Raw genomic sequence first — 25002 nt, 5'->3', positions numbered from 1 at the left:
AATTTCAGCACAGACATTTGACGAACAGACGCTCTGCTCTGCATTCCAAATGTGCTGTGCAGCCCTGTTTTGTGAGGTTTCAGTTGGCAATAGGAGGTGATAGTGTTTATGTTTGACCACACCCCTTAATTAATATTCGTTACCCGGGAGCCAACCAGACACTCCGTTTTAACTTTGGGTAATGGTAGAGATGGAATCTTCAGCAGAAAGTTGCACGACGCTTTATAAATAGAGATATCTGTGGTATTGTCTGGGAATTAATTTGCCATCACATTTTTTTTACCACAACTGGGCCACTTATTTTGTCTTTGTGGCTTCACGTCCCTTTCGACAAGCACCAATGTGTTGTAACTTAGCAGAATTAAGAACACCTGAAATCAGAATCTTACCAGTCAAGTAGCTCATAACAGCATAATTAATTTGCATAATAAATCAGTGAGATGCAAGAAGGAAGTGGATTGATGCTAACAGATCTGATATCAGTCGTGGATGCTGGATTGTATTAATGGAGCAATACACTGGCTGACATTTTATCAGTAGTGACACTTACGTCCCACAAATGCATCCTCGGGTTGTGGGGAAAATGGGTTCATGATTTCACTGATTTCCTATCAGCAGGGAACTGCTCTAAATCGCAGCTGAAGATGAAAATCTTTGGAGGTAATTTTAGGAGTCAAATGAGCCTTGGTTGTTTTGTAGCTTCGGTAGTTTAAAAAAAAAAAAAAGAAGAAAAAAAGAAAAGTATTTGAAAGATGTATGTAATCTCTTCTCAATGTCAGGGAAAAAAAAAACAATTCAACCGGAACTTGGGGGCCCTGGTTGGGGGGGGGTGGGGGTTGGGGGTGGGGGTGGGGCTGTTATTTGTGTATGTGGGTCTCTTGTTTCATTTGGTGACTTTGATTGACAGAGTAGTCACACGGCAACCCTCCCTTGAATTCCATTTCCTGCTCCACGCAGGAGCGGCTCGTGTTTGAGTGCATCGTGAGGATGTTACCTTAATTTTTGTTCGTACATTCATCGTCCCGTTCTGGAATGAACACTGTCCTCTTAACCTTTCCTTTTGCCGGTAGGCTGGAGGGCCATGCTAATTGTAGGGGTTCGGTCTCGTCGTTTGTCCAGCTGCAAACACACAAGACATAGTGGGGGAAGAGAATGGTCGAACTGTAATCCTGCTTGCAAAGACTACCTATGGAAAATGAAACCAGTGACACCCATAGATCGTGATTTAAATTCACTCTATTAAAAAAAGCCAGACTATTTACAGTCCTTCACTGTAGCAAAATGACTGGACTCATTTGAATGTTTACCTTGAAATCGCATTATCTTTTGGCAAGTCTCGAGGAATCTAATTAAAATAATTGGAGTTTATGCAGATCGAGGTGCGGGTTTTAAGTCTTGATTTTTTATGGGAGCACGGCAGACTATAATGGAGCCTGGTTTGATCACACCCTTATTTTTACCCATTTTTCTGTCAACAGATGCCAGTCACAAGCTGTAGCTTCGAGCATGAGTCACGACACCGCTAGTTTTTAGAACAAAATTAGCTTAGCTGCTAGTTTTTAGAACAAAATTAGCCGCTAGTTTATAGAACTAAATTAGTCGCTAGTTATTCTAATTAAATAGGAAGATTCCTGTAATACATTCCTTACAGGGACCAGATGTTCGGAGCCCTGTTTTGTAACATCGTAAATTCTGTCCCTGAAATTGTGGCAAAAAAAAAGTATTCCAAATATTTTCTGATTAATTATTAATATTCATAAGGAGGTGTGGCCAAAAGCAAGCCTTTCATAAATAACACAATGAGAGAGGGACAGAACTAGAACTTTCCCATTACCAAAACGGCAACCTCCTCGGCTCAGTGGGTGTTTGGATAACGGACGGAACCCAGGATCGGAACATTATTTCGGAATATTTCAGGATGGAAATGAGGGTCGGAATATAGAACATCCGTGGAGCGAGAGGAAATGAGATTAGGAGATAAGACGTCCTACATTCCGAACAACCTTAGAATCGAGGGGCCAAGCGAATGGGATTAAAAGCAAGTTCCTGACGGACACAGCGTGGGGACTTTAACGGCTGGCAGGCTGGACAATATGGGTCAATATGGGGTCCGGCGTAAACCACCCCCAAACCGCCCCCCTCCCCCTCCCCCAGCGGGTACTGAGAGGTCAAAAGACAAGTGTCAGAGTCAAGGCTCAGCATCGCATTAACTCTGACTGTGGCGTCTGGGGTCCATGGTGAGGAAGTGAGTGGTTTGCCGGTTGTTAAATGGAATCTGGTAAAATTTGACAATAATAAAAAGCAGTAGACGAGTAAAGAAAAAAAAGTAGACGGGAAACTTGCGACATTATATCACACGGTCAGCAGTCAGATGATTGTCTCCCCCCTCTCTCTGTCTTGCCCCCCTCTCTCTCTACCTCCCTCTCTCCATCTTACCCCCCCTCTCTACCTCCCCCTCTCTGTCTTGCCCCCCTCTCTCTCTACCTCCCTCTCTCCTCTTACCCCCTCCTCCCCTCTCTTGCCCCTCTTCCTCCTCTCCATCTACCCCCTCTACCTCCCCCTCTCTGTCTTGCCCCCTCTCTCTACCCTCTCTCCTCCTCTCTCTCCCACTCTGTCTGCCCTCTACCTCCCCTCTCCGTCTTACTCCCCCACTCTTCTTGCCCTTCTACTCCTCTCTCGTCACTCCCCCACTCTCTCCCCCTCTCTACCTCCTCTCTCCGTCTTCCACCTCCCCTCCCTCCCCTCTCTTGCCCTCTCCTCTCTCTTTCCTCCTCTCTCCGCCTTACCTCCCCCCTCCCCCCTCTCTCTCTCCCCCTCTCTCGCCCTCGTTGCGGGCGCTAGCGTGTGGCTGCGCGTACGCGGGAGTCATTAGTCAGCGGTTTGGCGGTTGGGGCTTAGCGGCGGCTCTCTCTCTCCGGGAGGAAGTGACATCGCTGTGACTGAAGCCTGGGCCGCGGGGCCGAGAGCAGCCCCCCCCCCCCCAGCTGCTGGAGAGTGACGGGGGGTTAACCGCCGTGATGGCTGGGGTCAGCGCTGATTAGCCCCCCCTCTGACCCGCCGTGTGTGGGGAGGTGGGGGCGGGGGGGTGGGGTGCAGGGAGGGGAGGGGAGGGGGGGGGGAGGGTTCTGTTTCAGGGTGGGATTCAAGATCGGGCCCCTCTGTTTTTTTTTTCTTCTTCTCCCCCTTGTGTGTGTGTGTGTGTGTGTGTGTGGCGCGGGAGGGAAGCCTCTCGCTCGGTCTACCGTCGAGGTACTGAAAGGACTGAAAACGCGGAGACCCGGCGTCGTGTGGGGCGGAAGGGGAGGCCGTCTCTCGTCTGAAAAGGACGTGCCAGGTCATTGCCACGGTTACAGGAACCGAACTGAATGGAGCAGCGACAGGCACGAGGAGTTTTAGCAGCACGAGGAGTTTTAAGAGCACGAGGAGTTTTAGCAGCACGGGGAGTTTTAACAGCACGAGGAGTTTTAACAGCACGGGGAGTTTTAACGCAGGGACAGCGGGAGTTTAACAGCACGGGAGTTTAGCGGGCGCGGCGCTGCCTGCTTCCGAAAGCATAAATAGCTGTGTTAGCTACGGCTAAATTCAGCAGCTGTTGATGTGTCTGTCACCTGAACTAAAAGCTTATACATATCTCTCCAGAAAAACAAAACAAAACTTGCACCAAACTTACTTATTAGGCACGAGTGAGCCTCGGATGTTCTCCCTTGCCTTCTAGCCCTGAATCAGATTTCCGCTGATACTGATGCGCTCAGATGGAAACAGTTTATCCCCCTTTTTCAAGGAGAGAGACTTCAGAACGAAGCAGTGGTGCTTTTCTCCGTCTTGCTCTTATTCCAGCAATATAGTGGTGTGACAGTTTGATTTGAGTTTGATTTGTGATGGTTTTGAGGGTGCGGTTTACGCAGGCGTGATTGGCAGCGTGAGTCTTTACGCAGGGCCTGCCTCTTAGTGGGCGGCAGTGTAGTATAATGGGTAAGGAGCTGGTCTTGTAACCTAAAGGTCACAGGTTCGATTCCCAGGTTGGACACTGCTGTTGAGCGTCCTTGAGCAAGGTACTTAACCTGCATTGCTTCATGATATATATCCAGCTGTATAAATGGATACAGTGTAAACGCTGTGTAAAAGTTGTGTAAGTCGCTCTGGATAAGAGCGTCTGCTAAATGCCTGTAATGTGATGTGATGTAATGTAGTGTTAGTGCAGAGTGCAGCGGAAGTTCTCCCTCCCCAGAAGTGGATCGGCGCGGTCCACATGCTGTAAAGTGGACCGCTGGGAGTTTGGTCAGTACCTGCTAAGAGGACGTGGGACGGGAAGAGAAAAGCTAAATGATGACAGAGTGGGGCTTCATGACCCCTGTAATGGGTGGAGCCAGAACGAGCTGTCAGTCACTGACTTTTTTTAATTTTTAATTTTTGTAATCGGCTGAAATGTATTGCTCTCCACAGCGAAACGATTCGTTCAGATCTGAGTGATGGATAGCATATGTTGCTTCGCCCATTTTATTTTTGGTCAGAAAACTCTTGGGACGGGATGGCCGTGAGGTGTGAAACTGTGACTCTCCCGGCTATTCATTATTTATTTAGAAGGTGTCCTTGTCTAGGGTAACTCACACGTGTTAAAATTTGAGATATTGTCCATTTATGGAGCTGTATTTTTGCTGTGGTGACCACAGGCTTGGTGTCTTGCTCAAGGGCACAACGACATTCCTTCCGGGGTGGGGGGGGGGGGGGGGGGGGGGGGGGAGGAAGGGTTGGTTGGACCTGTGAGACCTGTGGTTACGACCCAAACCCACCCCACTACCGGTGAGACAGGAGGTCACTTAAAAAGGCAAGTGAGCAGTGCAATGTCAATGTTTCAGGCTAAGAGAAAAGAGGAAAAGTGTTCGGTGCAATTTATTTGCATTTTTTTCCATAGGGGACTGCAACCCTGCAATTAGCAGCAAAGAATGGGGGAATCAGCCATACAGTAAGGCTGTACGGAATCACAGAAATAACTCTCCCGCCGCCCCCCCCCCCCCCCCCGCCCCACCCTTACCCCCCACCCTCAGAAAATCAGTCCAAGCTCCTCTGTAAGAGAACTATTTTCCTTGCAATTTCAAAAAAAAGAAAGGAAAAAAGAAAAGAAATCAGGTTAGGCAGTGAGGTGTGTAAGCAATTTCTATTCAGATACTGTAAACCCGAGCAGATACTTAACAGTTCACTTCCCCTTGCAAAAAAAGAAACTAAAAATATAATGCCACGATTCAATTTCAGGAAATTTATTAAAAAATAATAAATTAATGACTGGGGGTGTGCATGACATCGGCCCCCCTGACCCCCCCCACACACACCCCCGCCCCCCATGCTAATTGCAAAAAGTCACTTCCTGGGAGGTTGAGGTTGCTATGACAGGAGCTGATGGGGGTGGGGGGTGGGGGGTGTTGACACTAGAGCAGCTCATCTCTGAATGAGCGAAAACCTGAAGAAAATCAATTGTTTCTCCTGCTAGTACCACACCTCTCCTGAGAGGGGGGGGGGACGGGGTGTTGAGGGCAATAATCGCCTCTTGATGAAAATATTGACGTTTTTTTTGTTTGAGCAGAGGTGGCAGCCGCGCCCCCCCCGCCCTCTCTCTCCACCCCATCGGAGCCAGGTGCATGTTGGGTATCCACGCTCTTACATGAGCCCCCTCTCCGGGGCCCAAGCCCTTGTTTTGGGGGGGGGGGGGGGGGGGGGGGCAGACAGATGGTTGTTGATCTGAGGTGCGCGCTGGTGTGAGCGCTCCCCCACTCCAGCCCGTTAGCCTGCGCTACGCTCTCCGCTAACGGTCAGACAGCGCACCGCCGGTTAGCCACACCCCCCAATCCCCCCCCCCCCCACCCACCACCCCCCCGCCCCCCGTTCTTTAATTACCTTTCTGCTCTGTTTCTCGCGCCGCCGAAGGTGGGGGCGAGAACTCTGCCGCCGCCGCCGCTGCCGCCGCCCAGGGAAGTCCGTTAGGCTTCCTTTCGCTCTTATTATCGGTTTTAAAGAAAAAGGACGCGGGCGCGGCGTCTGAAACGATCGTGAGATCTGCGGCGAGCCTGCGTTTAAAAAGTCACCAGACGGCGCGATCCTACGGCCCTCGGGCACTCTCTCTTGTTCCTCACACTTTTTGGTTTGGGGAGGGGGGGGGGGGGTAGCGTGCCTGACCTTTTCTCAGAACAGAATGCTAACTGTATTGTAGGAGGAAAAAAGAGAAACCATGTCTGACCGCTCGACCCGCTTTGCGAATTGCTCAATATCTTTCTGTCACTGTTTCCAGGAGATGAGAGAGACAGTTCAAGCGCACAAGATCTTTCCCTCTGGTGCTCTCAGTGCCCTCCTCTATAATTCTTATAATCTACCTGTCACCTCTGGACCAGGTGGTCCACACATTACCTGCCCCTCGCTTAAAGAGTTCCCCTTGGGTCGACTACAGTGCGACCCGCACAGACACAGAGTACTACGAGAGGCGAAGAGGAGCCTTTTTCTGCTCTGCATTCTTGTGATTTGATTGTGTCTGTGGAACATTGATGTCCATTTGTTTTGGATGGAGTGCCTAAAACAACCCCTCCCCCCGCTTCACACACTTCTAAAACAACAAGGAGTCCAAACTATTAGGTACAGGGGTGCTCATACTAGGGCCCTCAAAGGTTAGTAGTACTGCTGGTTCTCTTTTCTATCCAATGGGTTAATTGATTGATTAATGCCCTGATGCCATCATACATTAGTTAGGTTTACGAGCGACTTACACACTTTTTTAGCACTTAATTGTATCATTATCACTGTGATACTGACATGCGTGAACTCAGGTACATGCAGGTCTTACCAGAATCAGAAATGCGACCTTGTGAGATTATAAGACAAGATTTAACTCACCGATGTCCAGTTTAAATCAGCCATATAAACGAATGAAACCAAGCACTACTTACTGGCCCATATGTCCAAATTTGAGTATACTTCAAAAATTACGTTTCTGTATCTGTTTCTACATTTAGATATGTGCGTCTAACGTGTAGGCTGCACATTAAACGCTCAAAAATGGGGTGGAGCAGTAGCCTGCCGACTACAATCTGTGAGAAACAGGCGGGAAAAGAACGGGCATCTGTCTAAAAAAAAAAGAAAAAAAAAAGCTCTGAACCAGCCAGCGGGCGGGCCGCTGGAAAACTGTTGAAAGCTGAAATGCCGCTGTGTCCGCCGTTGGCCCGCTAACTTTGCCGCCGGTGGACCGCTTGTGACTCATCAGTCTCTGCTATCGCTAGTGTTATATTAGCATGCTGTCGAGCAGAGTGCTCTAATTAAGCTTAGGCTGCTGGCTAGTTAGCCGTCCACCGTCCAACTCAGCTGGCCAACATTGATGGCACAAAAAAAAAAAAACGTTTAAGAGCAGCATTTGTTTTTTGGAGTAGCTGGATATTCTGTTAATCGCCTCCCCCTCGTGAGATGCTGTACTTTGTTTAATTTCCGTTTGCGCTTTGCCTTTAAATATGCACATATGAACCATGTTTGCCATCTGTACGGTTGTTCTAAATGCAGAAAATGAAAAAGAAATTCCAGGTGCATTTTTAAATATGCTATGTTTATTTATTGGCTCGCTTGCGTTCTCCCGTCCTCGGCTGTAGCCAAAGCTTTGGCCTTTTTCAGTACGTGAAAGTACGTGCTTCCAGAGGTGCTGGCACCTGTTTCGTGCCGAGCTAATAGTCCTTACAATGGCTGACACGTATTTTAGAAAAAATCTGCCATTTGAAATGGATCCCGGCACATCCACAGGTGCTTGAGCACAGAGCCTCCATGATTGTGAAGAAGCTGAACTGTAATCTTCGTCGGGGGTGCGTCGGCTGTCATCACAAAGGTGGATTTATCTTTATTTATAAAGGGGGAGGGGCACTTGGAGGGAGGGGATGCGTGCACATGTTTGATGTTCAGAAGACAGAGGGTCAAAGGTCAAGGTTTGACGTGAGACTCCTGTCTTATAACCATCATTCACCCTCTGCACACCTGCCTCTAGAGCAGTGCCTCCTACCCCTGGAGATCTACCGCCCTGTAGGTTCTCACTCCAACTCTAACAAAGCACACCTCACTCAACAGCTAGAGGAAGGCTGTCCAACCCTGTTCCTGGAGATCTACCATCCTGTAGGTTTTCACTCCGACCCTAACAAAGCACACCTCACTCAACAGCTAGAGCAGGGCTGCCCAACCCTGTTCCTGGAGATCTACCATCCTGTAGGTTTTCATTCCGACCCTAACAAAGCACACCTCACTCAACAGCTAGGGATCTACCGTGCTGTAGGTTTTCACTCCAAACCCTAACAAAGAACACCCCTCACTCAACAGCTAGAGCAGGGTGCCAGCTGTTTAGGAGATCTACTGTCCATTAGGTTTACCCGACCTACAGGGGCACCTTACTCAACAGGGTAGGGATCCACGCATCCTGTTTCTTTGCTCTTGAAACCCTTGCACAAGCCGCTACTAGCAGCCGACAGGGCTGAGCCCAACCTGTTCTTGAGACTAGTCCATGTGGTTCACTCCAAATCCTAAAAAAAAAAAAAACTTACGCTCAACAGCTAGAGATCTAATGTCCTGTGTTTCTCTACCTCAAACCCTCAAAGACACCTACACTAACAGCTAGGGTTATTGTCGGTTGCAATTAGCAAGTAGGTTGCGCAAATTAGGTATGGATCCAAACGACAGGGTGGTAGATGCGAGGGGAGTAGGGAGAGGCTCCTGTTTCCTTTGCTCTGTGAATTTCCACTGTTAGCCAGCCTGACATGCTATGCCGTTTAAATCTGTGAGTCGCTGTGAATAAAATAAACTTGTGACTTTAGTCATGTTATGTAGTCCATGTGGGAAGCAGCTGACCAGCTTAATCCTTAAAAAAAAAAAAAAAAAAACTTTTAAACTGTTATTATAATGCGCTCTATTGTCCCCTTGTGTGAAATATCTGCGGTACGCTTACTAAACGCTTTTCCCGGTCGTAAGGACGAATTACAGCCGCGTCGTGTAACTGGTGCATTGTGGGTGATTGCTCGGTTTGGAAAGGAGACGCTAAACTCTCGTCTGTTGTTTTGTGTCCTTGTTCATTAGGAGCAGGGGGTGGGAGGGGGAGGGGGAGGAGAGGAATTATATTGAAAGTGTATGCCTTGCGCGGTAAGCTTGCGATTTGAATATCTGTAATCCGTGTTTAAATATACAGGCCAGATGAACTTTTTGGCGGGGAAGAGCTGTGATAAACGGGATTTTCCTGAAAGCCTTACAGAATGTTAAGCCATTTGCTCAGCTCATCTAATTTAGGAGGGAAAAAAAAAAAAGTTTTTGCTCTTAATTATTTTTTAAATGAGATTTGTCTCTTCTTTTTTTTTTCCTCACCCCCTCTGTGCATGCGTACGTATATCCTGGGTATTACACCGACCCGGAGACAGATGTTGGGAAACCCTAGAAGGATGTGAGGTGGGGGTGGGGGGGGGGGGGGGAGGAGCACACGTGAGTGAGGGGAGTGTTAAAACGGCGAGGGCGGAGGACGGGGTTTTTTTTGGGGCGTGCTTCGGGGCGCTCAGCTCTGCCGCTGAAAGGCCGCCCGTCCCCGAGGCCGTGCGCTCGTTGGGGCGACGGACGTGAACGCTTTTTTTCCTGAAACGATGCCAGTCAGCCCGGAGGGGCTCGGCCTCCGCCCCCCGCTCTTCTCTGTACGTTCTGCACACGCGCCTAGAACCCAAAATTAAACGTGTGAGCGTGCGGCAGCCTGCTCGGGGGGGCAGGGGAAGGCCGGGTCGGGGCGTGTGTGGGGGGGGGCGGCGTGGGTGGGTGTAGGGGGGTGCTATTGCAGAGGTAAAGAGGACCAAATTAGCAAATGGACTGAAGGAAAGAGGAAAGAGGCGTCTGCTTCCCCTCTTGTGCTGCGGTGAATGGGATGGTATTTCTGGAGAGGAGTGACAGACTGGACCTCCTCTGGGCCCAGCGGTGCACTGCAGTTGTTTCGCAATTTATCATTAGCAGGTGCATTTTTTGTTAAATGTGAGAGATGATGGGACGGGTTGCGTGTGTTTGTGTGTGTGTGTGTGTATGTGCGTGCGTGTGTGTGTGTGTGTGTCTGTGTGTGTGTCTGTTTGTGTATGTATGCGTGCGTGTGTGTGTATGATATGTTTCTGCATGTGTGCGTGGGTGTGTTTGTGTGTGTGTGTGTGTGTGTGTGTCTGTGTGTGCATGTGTGTACATGTCTGCGTGCATGCGTGTGTGTGTGTGTGTGTGTGTGTATAGAGGGGGACGCAGAAGGAGTAAGAATGTGCAGCTGAATCAATACCTAACCCGGTCCCCTGGGTCCTCTGCAGTGTGTAGGGTTTAGGAAGTTCCTATGGGAGGTAATACAGTTCCATTCTTACTGGGAGGGGGGAAGGGGGGTGGGTTTTGGGGGCCTCAGGGATCAGTGTTGGGGGTTTTGGGGGGCTGGTGGAAACAAACAGTGGCTTCTGCGCAGGATGAGAGGGGATCAGGCAGTTTTAAGACGTACATCATCTGCTGGGGGCGGAGCCATTACCCGCCCTGCCGCTCATCCAGTAGCGTGCCAAATCTGGTCCACCTCTCCGTCCGACCAGACGCCTTTTTGTCCTAAAAAAAAATAAGAGGAAGAACAAAGGCTCCCCCCCCCCCCGTCTGAGAGACGAGCTGGGACGTCCGTGGGTACGAGTGACTACGGAGGAGCGAAGGCGGAACAATTAAAACGTTTTTATCAGAAAATAATAATTATTTTTATTTTTTTTTTAATTACAGTTTTTCGGCCAACTTTTCGTTTTTTCCTCGGTCCCTCTCCAACGGCGCGTGCCGCGCGAGAGAGAAGAAGAAGAGGCTGGGTTGCGAAAGCGAGAAAACGCACCAGGTTGGCTCTCCAGGGCCCCTTAAGGAAGGGGAAGGCAACGTGTTAAAACAAACAAGACACGGCTTCGTTACATAACGCCCGCTATAAGCTGGCTTACGAAAAACAGCAAATTAGCCGCCGCCGCAACTCCTTTGTTAATGCTGCGGCTGTTTGCGTGATTTACTGTTTATTCTAACTTAACCCCCGATCAGAAGGAGAGGGGAGTGAGTCCTGGAACGTCCGACAATCAAAAAATTTGCTTCAAGCATGTGCATATGTGTGTGTGTGTGTGTGTGTGTGCGCGTATGTGTGTCTGTGTACCTGTGTGTACCTATGTGTGTGTGTATGAGTGTATGTACCTGTGAGTGTGTATGTGTGTTATGTACCTGTTTGTGTACCTGTGAGTGTGTGTATGTGTGTTATGTACCTGTTTGTGTACCTGTGAGTGTGTGTGTGTGTGTTATGTACCTGTTTGTGTACCTGTGTGTGTGTGTGTGTGTGTGTGAGTGTACGCACCCGTGCGTGTGTGTGTGTGTTATGTACCTGCTTGTGTACCTGTGTGTGTGTATGTGTGTTATGTACCTGTTTGTGTACCCGTGAGTGAGTGTGTGAGTGTGTGTGTGTGTATGAGTGTACGTACCCGTGAGTGTGTATGTGTGTTATGTACCTGTTTGTGTACCTGTGTGTGTGTGTGTGTGTTATGTACCTGTGAGTGTGTGAGTGTATGTGTGTATGAGTGTGCACCGTGAGTGCGCGTGGTGTGTGTGTGTGCGTTCACGCTGCGCTCCTCTGCAGCTCTTTAAACACAGAGCCCTGCTTAAATAACCTACTTTGGCGTGACAGGAGCCGGCGGCGCGGCGGTGCGCTCGACGCTACGCAGCCCCGCGCTGTTCCGCGCGCGCTGGGCGCCGTTCAGAAAGGCGTCCTCCCGCCTGTCATCTTTTATTATGCGAGGAGGTGTCATGTTTTTAACGAAGCCGCGCACAGATGGCAGAGAGGAAGAAATGGATCACTAATTTTAACAATGATTAATGAACGGAGATGGAAAACGAATTACACGGGAACCATCCGCGGCGCAGAGCACCTCCAGCGGGAAAAAAAAAAAAAAAACCTTAACTCTGTCTGCTCCACTTTTCCTTTTTCTTCCTTTCTTTCTTTCTTTCTTTATGGGGATGAAATGATTGTGGTGGCATTTTTTTTATTTTCTCCCAGAATCCTTTGTCAACTCACCATCCTGCTAAATTAGCGCTTTCTGTCTTTCCGCCTGAGTATTTTGCTCGCTTTTCTGTCACGGGTTTTGGCAGCGTATCCGATACGGAGCGAAAGGGATGGACGACCGTTTGAAAGGGCGTGGCAGCGTAGTGCAGTGGGTAGGGGACTCGGTTACACAGCTCCAGGGTTGCAGGTTTGAGTCCCGAGTGGGGAGCTGCCCATGTGCCTATGAGCAAAGCACTAAACGCCGAATTGCTTCAGTAAATATCAAAGCTGTATAAATAGGCTGTATGTGAAAAACGCACGCTGTGTAAGTCACTCTGGATGAGAGCGTCTGCGAGAGATGTGTCATTTACTTCCCGGCTTGATGTGTTATGCCTGTCTCACTGAAGAGGTGTGATGTACAGTATGTTTTGTGCAAAAACAGAGCTGTACTCTTAATATGCGTTTACAGTACATGCACGCATCTCAATCAGCACAAAAATATCCAGAGCAAATTTGTGCGACTGTGTCTCGGTCTTTAACCTCTGTCGTCAGTTTCCTGACCTCTGTAACCGGTTTCCTGACCTTTGACCTCTGCCGCCGGGGTCCTGAACGTGATTGACGGATGTCTCGCCAGCTTTTGCCGAATCTCTGCGTGACCTGGGCTGAGGTCAGTGCCTCTGTGACAGCAGGCGGGGCGGGGTTTGGGGGGGTGGGTGGTGGGTGGGGGGGTTCGAGCGTGAGAAAAGTAACACTGATGCTGCAGAGCACGGGTGCGAGGCAATGTCCTCAGCCAGAGTTTCTCTTGTCTGGGTTGAATAGAAGCGGCAGAGATTATTTTACAGTCCTTACAAAAACAAAAAAGTCAGTCTCTCCATCTCTCTCTGTCTCACTCTCTCTGTGTCTCTCTCTCTGTGGTGCTCTCTGTCTCTCTGTGTCTGTCTCTCTCATTCTGTCTCTCTCTCTCTGTCTGTTTCACTCTCTCGCTGTCTCTCTCTCTTACTCTTTTTTTTGAGAATATAGCGTCATTGTGTTTAGAAAACTCTGTTTTGAGCAAATAAAGAGGTTTTGAAAACAGAAAATTCTCTCTCTCTCTCTCTCTCTCTCTCTCTCTCTCTCTCTCTGATGAACGTACGCCTGTATCATGCCGTCCATGGGAAAGTGGGAATGTGAGATAGCGGACACACGTGGTATCCATACACATCAGCTCCTGATGGGCCGGGGGGGGGGGCACTCATGGAAACAGTGCGCACATTGTGGTGGATCTGAGGCGGCTACGCAGCAGCCACCCCCCCACCCCCCCCGAAGCGCTCCGAACAGCTCCGTAACACGAACACGGCGCCTCCGGGCGAACGAGGTGGGCCCGGGGGCTTCTGGGAGCTCGTTTAGAGAGAGAGGCTAACGGCGAGAGCGGCTTTTCCCCGCGCACACGTTTCTTTTCTCTCTGAGTGGTGGCACTCAATTCCCTCAGAATCTCTGGGAGGTGGAGATGGGGGGGGAGGAGACCACATCTGTGAACCGCAAGCCCCCCCTCCCCCCCTCACTCCGGCTGCACTGTGTGGGGGCCCAGCTCAATAAGTAAAGTTACCGGGTTACACGGTGCTTTAAAGAGAGATGGTGGGGGGGGGGTCACATAGCTTCGCCGCCGAGGCTGTTTGCCTCGCGTCGGGGGGGCACCCTTTGAAGCGGGATCGAGTGTCCCGTCCGCCACGCGTTTTATTTTTTCTCCTAAAACGCGCACCTGTTAGAAATATGAAAAAAAGGGTCGTAGAACAAATAAACTCATCGCACATGTTCCCTCGTTGAACTGACCAATCGGGGCCCACCTTCTGTTTCTGGAACGAACGGGCCAATCGAAATGTCGATTCGTTGATATGTTTCTCCGCAGAATGTGATTATATTTACAATGTTGTATTTTAAGAAATGGTATTGGTGATCAGTTTTTTTCAGATACAAATAATAAACAAATACTACTATGCATTACATTACATTTACATTACATTTATTTGGCAGACGCTTTTATCCAAAGCGACGTACAAAAAGTGCATTTCATGGTCATAGACAACTGCTTAACACAGGTTCAGTAAGATACAATACTTATTTTGTACAGCTATTTCTAGCCAAGAACACAGCTTAGTTCACACAGTGAACACTATTCAGACCTAGTACTAGACACTATGCAAGATTTCAAACTTCAGACTACTGCTCCATGAGATCTGCAGGAAATACGGGCTGATGTCGGATATTTCATGAAGGAATACCTGCTTGGATGTAACCGTTCCAGCATTCATACCAGGGAAATTGTTGAGCAGGTGGTGCAACTTGGTAATCAAATCGGAATAGTCCATTTGTCACGTCTCAGGGCGGTCAGTGATAAGAATCTTTCCTGTGTGTTTGACAGAGTAAGTTGAATTGAGATGACTAGAGCAAGTATATACAGTACGTGCAAATGTAGTACTAGGCCTCTGTTGAGTTTGAAAAGAGCGCAGTAAGACAAGCCTTGGCAATAATACAATCCATCATCCCATTCTGGTTCAGTCCATCATCCCATTTGGGATTTTTTTTTTTTTTTTTTTAAAAGGAGGATGACAAAAAGGAGTCTGTCCTCTTCTGCATCGTAAATGAAAAGGAACTTGTGGTACAGCAGCATCAGCATCCGAAATGCAGAGTAAAATATTCAGTGTTGAATCAACTTCGACAGAGGAGATTTTATTCTGATAGAGTGCAATGCTCCATTTTGGACAAACGTAGAGCACTATTAGTTGAATTAACATGGGGAAAATCTACTGTGTGGATGAGATAGTCAAACCGTTCTTCCCCTGTTCCCTCTCGTCCAGACGGAAAAAAAGAAACAATCAAAGTGACACGATGATTTCCCGTTAACCGTGACTTGTCAAAAGCTGAAATATGCTTCCCTTTCCGTCCCGGTTCACGGTTTTACAGGGAGGCGATTAGCAGGCTAAGATGGCGGCGCGATAAACAGGTGGACCAGGTGCGTTTCGTTCCTCATTGTTTTGTGTGTTTTTGAGGTGGATGAATTATCTCTCTGTGCCAGCCGAGGTCGGTGATGCTTGCCCGCAATCTCGTTTTCAGAAGTCATTTTTTTTAAAAAACGCGGCTTCACATTTTCTCACAAAATAAAAGAAAAAGGGTTACTGCTCCTACCTCCCTTCCTCTTTCCTGCACACCACATATTCACTGTGAAATTGCCTCCTTTAAATTGCCCTTAAATTATCATTATTCGTTTATAATTATCGTCCTTACTACACTCTTATAAAAAAACTGTTTGAGTTTAACGGTAGTTGATTTAACACTAGGAATTTTGCCCTTTACACTAACACTCTTCCTCATTCCTTGATCTTGTTTTCTTTTCTATCCTCTATTCTTCTCTCTCTTTCTCTCTCACCGTTCTGCCACTCATAGCCCCCACTCTCACCCTCTTTCCCCCTCTTATTTCTCTTTCACCAGCCCTTTCATCCACCTTTCACTCTCTGTATGCCCTCCTCTCTCTACCTCCCTCTTCCTCTCTCTGATTAATTTTAACTTATCCTTCAGACCTCTGCATTATTTTAGTTTGTCGTGCACACATGTCCCATGTATAAGGCTGACTCGATTTGTGAAATCAATCGTGCTGAAGTGCTAATCGATGTGACTCTTTCTCTGGAAGCTGGAAAAATCTTACACCATTTTGTGTAGAATATCTCAGACAAAGCCTTCCCCATATGACAGAATTCTTACATACAGTAGCATGCAGTTCTTTTCAATAAAGATCTAATTATTTGCTGGCTTCATTTTGAGCACGTTCGATTTTAGAAAGACATTCTCTGGGTGTTGCTGTGTCTATTTTTAGAATGCCCAGTTTTCTTGTTTAGAAAGTATAGATTTGTTACTTAGTTCTTTCAAAGCACAGGCAAGCGTCTAAATTCAGAGTAGAAAATGTTATTCATTAATTTTATTTAGAACAATGTATGATTTAATCTCTCATTTCAAAATCACGGGAAAAATATATCCTGCAATTCTCCATTTAATCATGTTTGTGATTAAAAAAAAATTTAAAAAACAATTTTGCACATATGCAAGGTTAACTCCGTCATAGTGCACGCTGGCTTCTCAAGCATGTGGTTAGACTTATGAAATACACACAGTGATATGAATCATATCAGATCCCACACAAACACATGCTCATCCTGAGGGCATGCTCACACAGGAACACGTTATTTATTAATTCATTTTATATATTTATTTATTTTGGGAAACACTCTTGCGAGGCTAACATTAAAGAGGCCCGTACGGTACATTTCACAGGAGCGACGAGAAACACGCAGGTTTAGAAACACACTTTGAGAAACAGGGCTGAACCACCCAGCCTACGGAACTCATGATTTCTATAGCATGAACGTAGCGCCAAGCATTACATTACATCGCATTACAGGCATTTAGCAGACGCTCTTATCCAGAGCGACTTACACCACTTTTTACATATAATTTTTTTTTACATTGTATCCATTTATACAGCTGGATATATACAGAAGCAATGCAGGTTAAGTACCTTGCTCAAGAGTTACAATGGCAAGTGTCCTACCGGGGAATCGAACCCGTGACCTTTATGTTACAAGACCAGCCTCTTACCCATTATACTACACTGCCGCCTACCAAGCAATTATATGTGCTTGTGGAACTGAAGGATAAACCAGCGATAGACCACAGCCCTACAGTTCCCACACCTTCCCTGTATGTGGTCAGCTCCCAGTATGGGCTGTGGTCAAAATATGAAATATGTGGTCTTCCTTGCATTCTCCTTCTGTACTCACAGAGTCCGTCTCTCTCAGTGTATCCGTTACTGTGACAAAAGCAGATGCCAAACACAGATTAAAACAACATATTACTTATGATTCAATTTTAGAATTTTTGTAGCGGCGAGTTTATCCTGAAATCTGAAATGGAATCTAATTTCCTGTATTTATTTATTTTAAACATTTTTCACATCCAGGCATGTCGCTTCAAGCACATCAAGGCTGTTTTTCGAGGAATTATTATTATTATTTTTTTTTTTTTGCGAGTGGTTTTGATTCTCACTTCCACAGTGGGGATCTTGTGCGATTTCGAGCCCTTCCTGTTGCATATTTCCATTACTAACAAGAAATAAGCATCACAGCTGAAAATAACAGGGAGTCTGCATTTGCAGCGCCATTTTCCGAGCTAGCACAAAACGTTCTCGGAACGTTGCTGGGACATTTTTTCAGCGTTCCAACGTTGCCGCCGCACGGCAGCGACATTGTGCGAACGTTTTGTGTCAGCTGTGTTGTTGGCATACGGTGGCTGCAGCTTCTAATGATAAGAATGATTTATAATTATTTATTTATATATAACATTGTTCCATGGCAGGATAATTATTTAAGAGGTTCATATAGTCATCAGTGTAATCAGCCAAGAGTGATTACTGAAAATCCACAGACAAGCAGATGGTGCTTAACCTTTTTTTCCTCCTCCATATTAAACTATTACGCTTAGCACCACTACAAAGTATGAGGGCATTCTGAAGGACAAACAGTAAAATAAAATAAAAATTAAAAATCGCTTCACCTTACAAACATAATCGGATGTCTGAAATGGCCTTTCTGGGCATCTGGCACTGCGACGTAACCATTCAGCCTAGTGCAAAAAATAAATACTCAAATGGAAATCACCAGGCTAAATACCAGTCCAGCGACTAGCATTCACATAATAATATGCTCTTTGCTGGAAGAGCATATTAGCATATTAGCATGTGCTGCCTTTGTTATTTGGAGGACAGCTGGCAGTGATAATGCCAGCACCGTTTCTCATTTTATCATCCATTTTGAAGGGCTCGTATGGCTAGCCCCGCTGGGCTAGCCACTGTTCACATATAGTTTTACTCCTCTCCCTCTTTTTGTCATTCCCTCTCCTTTTCTCCTGAGTGGTAAAACACACAGGGGAGCTCTGTTATGAGAAACGCGGAAACCCAACGTGTTTATGCACTGACTGGTATTCACGAGAGACGTCCTCTTTAGGGAACCACAAAATGGGTGGAGCTATTTTTGTTACGTCGGTGCCTTGGACCAATCGAAGTGCTTTCTTGTCCGGCAGTGGAGTGTAAAGTCTTTTGATTGGTTGTTTTCATTTACGTGTGAGGAGGAAAATCTTGCTCTTGTGCAGCATTGGACCAATTAGAACAAGAATGAGGCTGCCCTATATTCATGGATTCGTAATCGTTTAATTAGGAAAAGATTTCCGAAATAATGTCTCCCTTCCCGTTTTTTTTAAAGGTCTGTACTTCCGGAGCTTTCCCCCATCAAAGCAAATTCCTAAAGGCTGTTTTGGGAACATTGATGTTTTTTATTTATTTAAGAAAAGCCATTATTGATCTGCACATTGCCATTACTACTAAAACACAAAACGTAAAAAAAAGGCCAGTATCGGTCACTTAGGAACAGAAAATATTGCAGTGTTTTTCTGAGTGGTAGTTCAATTTACCTCCCTCAATCTGCAACTTTCCTGCTTTTTTTTGTAAATTGATCCAGATTACAAATATTTTGAAGACGTTTGCAAGGTGATGATATCATGAGAACACACCGTTCTCACAACTTTCATGGAAATAAAAGAAACAAATGCATTTTATTGGACTAAAAAATATAGTCTAATGGCTTAATGACCTTGGACTGCTTGAAAGCTTGTATGCGATTTTTGTTCTCTCCTGAAAACTTTATTTAAAGTGTTGCTCTATTATCGTAAGGCTGATGATATACATGTCTTTTTTTTGCTGTCATGCATTACTGTTATGCCTGTACTCACTGAGAATTGGATTTTTGAAATTTATAGCCCTTCCTGAGCAATTCATTTCAATGGAGATGGAGGAAAAGTGTAATGATTTTTGAGGTGGGCAGTTTTAAAAGGGTTCTGAAATGCAGTGAAACAAATCTTTTAATTAACTGTATTGATCAGGAAAAAAACAGGACAAATTCTAATTTGCATACATTGTGTTTAATCAATGTGTTAACTGATTATTATTATTTATTTTTTTTCCAAATTTGACTTCTGCTGAGTTTTCAATGAGAAAAAGTTTCACATCGGTACAAATAAACTGTTTTTTTTAATGCAATGAAGGTTTTTGTAGGATATAAACTATTTAAAATCTATTGTCTATTATCTTTGGTCCCCAAATTTGAGTAAGGCAAGGTGGAATATTGACATTTAGCTCCTTAATTTCTACCAAAATTTCTGTTCTCAAACAGAACATATACTGCATATTTTTGAATAAAGACAAAATGTGTAAATGGTCAGATAGGTAAAATTATGGAATATCAAGTTTCCATAAAATATTCAGCATTTTATGTATTCATAATTGGTGTTTGAAGGGGCCCTGGTACACTGGTCAAGGGCAGTAGCGATGGCTAGAATTCGGTGCCCCTGGCAGCTTGGTTCAGAATCGTGGGGAACACAAAGGGGGTAATTGTTTTCGCCCAGATGTTCCTTTCGCACAACAAGCAGGATACTCCCGTTCCCGCAGAGCTGATGAGACCAATCAGGGAAATGATTAAAAATTGATTTTGTCCCTGTAATTACAGTGTGTAAACTACTTAGCCAGGATTTCAAAGGAAGTGATTTTCTAATTACGTATACACTCTGGTGTCTAATGATTGGTGGTTCCATGTAATGGAAGGAGAGCTCTTAATGACCGCGTGGTGTTCTGGCGTTTGAAAAAAACAAAAAAAAAAACTCTGCTGTCATTCTGGTTATGGCGTCAGGATCCCCAAATTGAATTTTTGTTGCTGTTAATGTTGCACGTGCGGGCTCTCAGGATGCGACCGAGTCTCCGGTGTTGGTCCCGGACCGTCCGTCGCAGTTCGCAGATCGTTTCACCTGTAAATCCTTGTGCTGTCCATGATTCGACCCCTTCCGTATGCCCAGAATAAACTAAACCGAATACGTGCATAATTTAAAAGCACAACATATCCAGTCCCATTCAGACTCACTTTAGAACACGCCATTCAGTATTCCCCAGGCCAAGGCTTAATGCATGAAGAGGAGCAGATGTTTAAAAATCTTGGAATGAGATGAACCAAATGACCTGTGGATCGTTGTGCATTACAGCACATTACAAGCATTTAGCAGACGCTCTCTTATTCAGAGCGACTTACACAGCTTTCTACATACCGTCCATTTATACAGTTGGATATGTGCTGAAGAAGCAATGCAGGTTAAGTACCTTGCTCTAGGGTACAACTGCAGTGTCCTACCCAGGAATCGAACCTGCGACCTTTAGGTTACAAGACCAGCTCCTTACCCATTGTACTACATTGCTGCCATATCTCATCATCTGAGTTCATAAAGTATAGATTCGGGCTTCCTCCGCATAAGGGCCACTGTAAATTTGTGAACCCGTGTCAAGATGATGTCTATAATGCCTTTCACTTAAAATGAATGAAAAAAAAAAAGTTTTTATGTTTCAGTTGATGAAGTAAGTAAGCTTTCGTGGTCATTAATGAGATCGCAGACCTCAGGGGAAGTGCATTAGACTCAATTCCAAGGCTCAAGAACATGCACAATCCTAAAAGCCTATAACATGCTTTCAAATATTAGCTCTGTTTTTGTATTCTTTTAAGGAGCGAACTGGTGCTTACTCTATCGTTGCTTTCGCCCCTTCTGGAAGTAGCGGAACGGCACACTACCCAGTTAAATTCCTCACAGAGGCAAACTTGTTCCCCCCAGCTATGAATCATGGGCGAGATTGTGGGAACGTACCGAAAATTCACAAAGTCCTTCGAAAAAAAACCGGAGGAGGGGATTAAGGGGGTTTTGAAATGTAGCCAGTGTCACGTTTGACGCACTGCTTACTGGGAGATGAACCAACAACGCCGCCGAGCCACATAGAGATTGAGTCATTTGGTCGGCGGGCTCTGCGACCCATCATTTTGCATCTTTTTGACACGCGATACTTTATGGAAATTTAATACCGCGTCAATACAAATGATGCATCGGCAGACAGGGAATGCCGGGATATGGATTGTAAAGGGGCCCTCTTTGGATTCCTCTCAGTACATCTTTGCTCAAAGGCACATTATACTTCAGCTGAAAGGAGGAGAAAAAAAAAAAATCCAGACACTCACAAGGCTTTAAAAAAAGGTGGCACGTTACATTAAATGTATATCACAGCAGCAGCGGGAACTGAAAGACAGAGAAAGCAGTGAGTAATCGAATGAGCACCGAGCTAAAACTGAAAGAATATGACATAACACGTAACAGATAAACAAGTATCCTTAAGAGCAGTGTGTCCACATCACGTCAAAATACGCGTGGAGCCTAATAATGAATCTTAGAGAACAATATGATCTTACTTCAGTGTCTCTTTACTTGAAATGAGTCTGATGTAGCATTCATAATGCCTTAATTAATGCTAAATAATGCATCAAATCCAAAAATTTGTAATGGGCATTCATGGATATTATAGCCAGCTCACACCAAACGATTTTTTATACTACTTTACATAAGATGCCACGTGGTGTCATAGAGTTTATCGTAAAGTACTATATCATAGTTTGGCCATAATGTTTACGCGGGTTTATGGCAAGGTTCGTGTCATTATTCCGGGCCGATGACGGAACTGTGAAGCACCAATAAAGCGCGACCCTTATTTCCATGTTCGCTTTACAGGGTGCTAAACATTTGTGCTGGGGACCATCTTTTTTACGAGCGCATTAGCATTGGAGGCGCTATGCATTACATCGTGTGAAATTTCGCTCGGGGGCGATCGGATGCTCACTGCTGCTGGGAGTCTGACAGAGTCTCAGTGTGGTGTAGTTAGGGGGGGAGCAGAGCTCACTAAACTAAGTTTGGGCATTGTGTGTGTGTGTGTGAGGGGCGTGATCCTCAGTTCTCTGCTTGATGAGACTGGGCACGTGCGGTTCTTCTTCTGTGGTTGTGGCCGCTGAGCCGTGCAGCCGTTGCCCCTGGAGGACTGCGCATTGTGCACAGCAGGTGCAGGTGCCCGGTCTGCCAGAGGAGCCACTAGCGCACAGTCGCAAAACTCGGCCTAAACCCTGCCTGAATTCTTCCGAACCCTGTACGGAGTTACATATCCAGCATAAGTGCCTGATTCCATAGCCCAAGCAGAGAGAAGGGTTTCATAGGCAGTGGATTCTACATATTTAAATGCATTACCTCATCATCTGAAATGTCAAAGAGAGGTGCGTAGTTTTTTTTAGTTAGACAGCTAATATAATAGAAATATTTGTACTCAAAAACCATTCAGGAGCTGTTTAGGCATTGAACGTTGGGGGGGGGGGGGGGACGAGACCTCTTCTTGCTGCTTGGTTTCTTGTCACTTGCAGATTTTTCCATCATTACACCCAAACAGTGCTAACGATTTGTCATCTCTCTTGATTTCCCTTCAGCTTCTCTTGAAGAAGGACGACAAACCTGGTAAAGTGTCATTAATGCAGTGTTTTTTACACTCTCTCTCACCCCTCTCTTCACTGTTCCAGTTCACATTTTTATATCATCTTTTGGATATCCATTAAAAATTTTGAAAGGAAACACCTACGGCGAAGAGCAATATTTGCGTTAAAAATACAAATGTGATACAGTGAAATGAGGTGCAACAGCCTCGAATAAAAAAAAATTTGAAAAAAACCCTAAAAATACCTGTGATGTGAAATATCTTTGAACTTCACAGATTTTCACAATGTGGAAGCAGTCAAAACTCTAGTTAATGGGATCCCAGGGTATTAACATGAATTTATAATGCTTCTTTTTTGAGGAGAGCTGTTGAAAGTTTATGTACGTGTGGCCTGTGTCATCAGGGGAAGATCGGGCTGGTAGCCGAGCTCGCTGGGGAACGATTATATTATCTCTTACCTGCGATAGGCGATGCTCTTACCTGTTACAGGTGCGACGTTTACCTTAGCAGCGAGAGGGATTCCCCGGGGGAACATTTGCAGATGTCAGGGGGTGTGGCAGTCCCGTGTACTCGAATATATTCGAAGATGGGGATCCAAACGGCTCCTCTGTGTCTCCATAGAGGAACCCTGTCCTGTCCAGTTCAAAAGTTTGTTGGTAGGCAAAATGGCTCAATCTGGGAGCTTTCACACGTTTCACACCTACCATGGAGGGTTCCATAAAGAACTAAAATGGATTCCCCAAAGAGCCTTTTAATTTCTGAGAGCGTGGGGTGCGTTCGCCCACTGAAACATCGAAAGTTGTCCAAAATTTAAATTCTGTAATTAAGGCTCTGTTGCGCAATGCTTCCAGTATGGAAGCCTCCTTGTATTCAAACTGTTGCTTCAATTAATGTGCAGTTTGAGGTTATCGAGGATTAGTATTGAATTAGTATGAGCTACAGCAACTCTGGGTCGGGTGATATCATGATGTTTTGTACCATAGAAACAGGACTGTGGGCTGGGTGATTCGAGGATGTTTTGTATCATGGAATCAGGACTGTGGATTGTGCGATTTCGGGATGTTTTGTACCTTAGAAGCAGGACTGTGGGATAGGTGCTTTGAGGATGTTTTGTACCATGGAAACAGTACTGTGGGCTGGGTGATTTCATGATGTTTTGTACCATAGAATCTAGACTGTGGATTGGGTGATTTCAGGATGTTGTGTACCTTAGAAGCAGGACTGTGGGCTAGGTGCTTTGAGGATGTTTTGTACCATGGAAACAGTACTGTGGGCTGGGTGATTTCATGATGTTTTGTACCATAGAATCTAGACTGTGGATTGGGTGATTTCAGGATGTTGTGTACCATAGAAGCAGGACTGTGGCTGATGTGATTTGAGGATGTTTTGTACCATAGAAGCAGGACTGTGGGTGAGGTGATTTGGGAATGTTTTGTACCATAGAATCAGGACTTGTGGGTTGGGTGATTCAAGGATGTTTTGTACCATAGAATCAGGACTGTGATTTGGTGATTTCTGGATGTTTTGTACCATAGAATCAGGACTGTGTACTGGGTGATTTCAGGATGTTTTCTGCAATCATAGGTGGGCTGATTTTCACTGAATGATACTGAAAAAGAGGACACAGACAAATGTGCTCTTGACTGCGCACAGAGAGGACTCATTACCTGGACATATGGCCCTCTTATACAAGCTGGATACTGTTACTCACTCATCCGTCTATTGCAGATCATGTCAAAAGGGAAACTTCAAACCTAATTCCATGTAAATGCACTGCATCGATTCCCTCCACTGTTGGAAGGGTAAAATTATTGTTCCAAGTTGTGGTTGTGGTGAAGATACAGTATCTTGCCTGCTGTGTCCTGCATTCAGAACATGCGTTTTTGACTCACCAATGCATTTCTTCTACCAAAACAGATTTTTTTAAAAAACATGGCAGAGTCTCGCACATAGAAGATTGGTATGTTGTAATTGGTGTGCTTTATTTACCATATCATAGGTGGACAGATCAATTTACCATCAAAAGGTGATGGACTGCCCCATTAGCGCAGAGGATGGAATTGGATTTGCTAAAAAATTATCGATCTGTTGTTTGCTAAACAAGTTGGCGACTGATGTCGAAATGAGAGAGACGTGACCTGTTCCCCGATGACGCTCCCCTCACACCCCTTTTGCCCCCCCCTGACTAATTTCATTGGTAATCAGACTAATAATCTGACAACATTTACACATCTTTTTTTTTTTACCATAAGGCTTGTTCTTTTTTTTTCCCCCAATTTGATCCGATGAGGAGTTTCATTTCGGTAGGATAACCGGCATCGTTTCGTTGGCTTATCCATGGGCCCTTGCAGTAGTATTTCATTCCTCTACCCTCTTAGGGAGAAAAAAAAAAAATCCTTTTATCACACAATGGGTAATTTATATCCATTAGCAATGTTTTCAATCCGTCTCTGGGCCACTGTCAGCGCCGTCGGCACTGCAGTGATTAACGTGGGCTAATAATAGCCTGCCGCACCGTCATATTTCCTTCCGTAAAACGTGTACA

At 45.7% G+C, this 25002-nt stretch overlaps 1 protein-coding gene across 4 annotated transcripts in view; it reads left to right on the top strand.

The window, feature by feature from the left end:
* LOC135255761 (zinc finger protein 536-like) overlaps positions 1-25002 on the top strand; it is a 169706-nt gene that overhangs the window by 10095 nt on the left and 134609 nt on the right. For 2 of the 4 annotated variants that reach the window (XM_064337334.1, XM_064337335.1), the window contains exon 2: positions 22453-22480. The exons of the other annotated variants lie outside the window; for them this stretch is intronic. The gene's annotated coding sequence lies outside the window, so the exon portion shown is untranslated. The remainder of the gene's footprint in view (positions 1-22452; positions 22481-25002) is intronic. 4 annotated transcript variants of the gene reach the window in all.

The sequence above is a fragment of the Anguilla rostrata genome, chromosome 5 (genome assembly GCF_018555375.3).
Source record: "Anguilla rostrata isolate EN2019 chromosome 5, ASM1855537v3, whole genome shotgun sequence".
Classification (NCBI taxonomy): domain Eukaryota; kingdom Metazoa; phylum Chordata; class Actinopteri; order Anguilliformes; family Anguillidae; genus Anguilla; species Anguilla rostrata.
The sequence above is the reverse complement of the archived record's forward strand: the minus strand, read 5'-3'. Positions and strand labels throughout refer to the sequence as shown.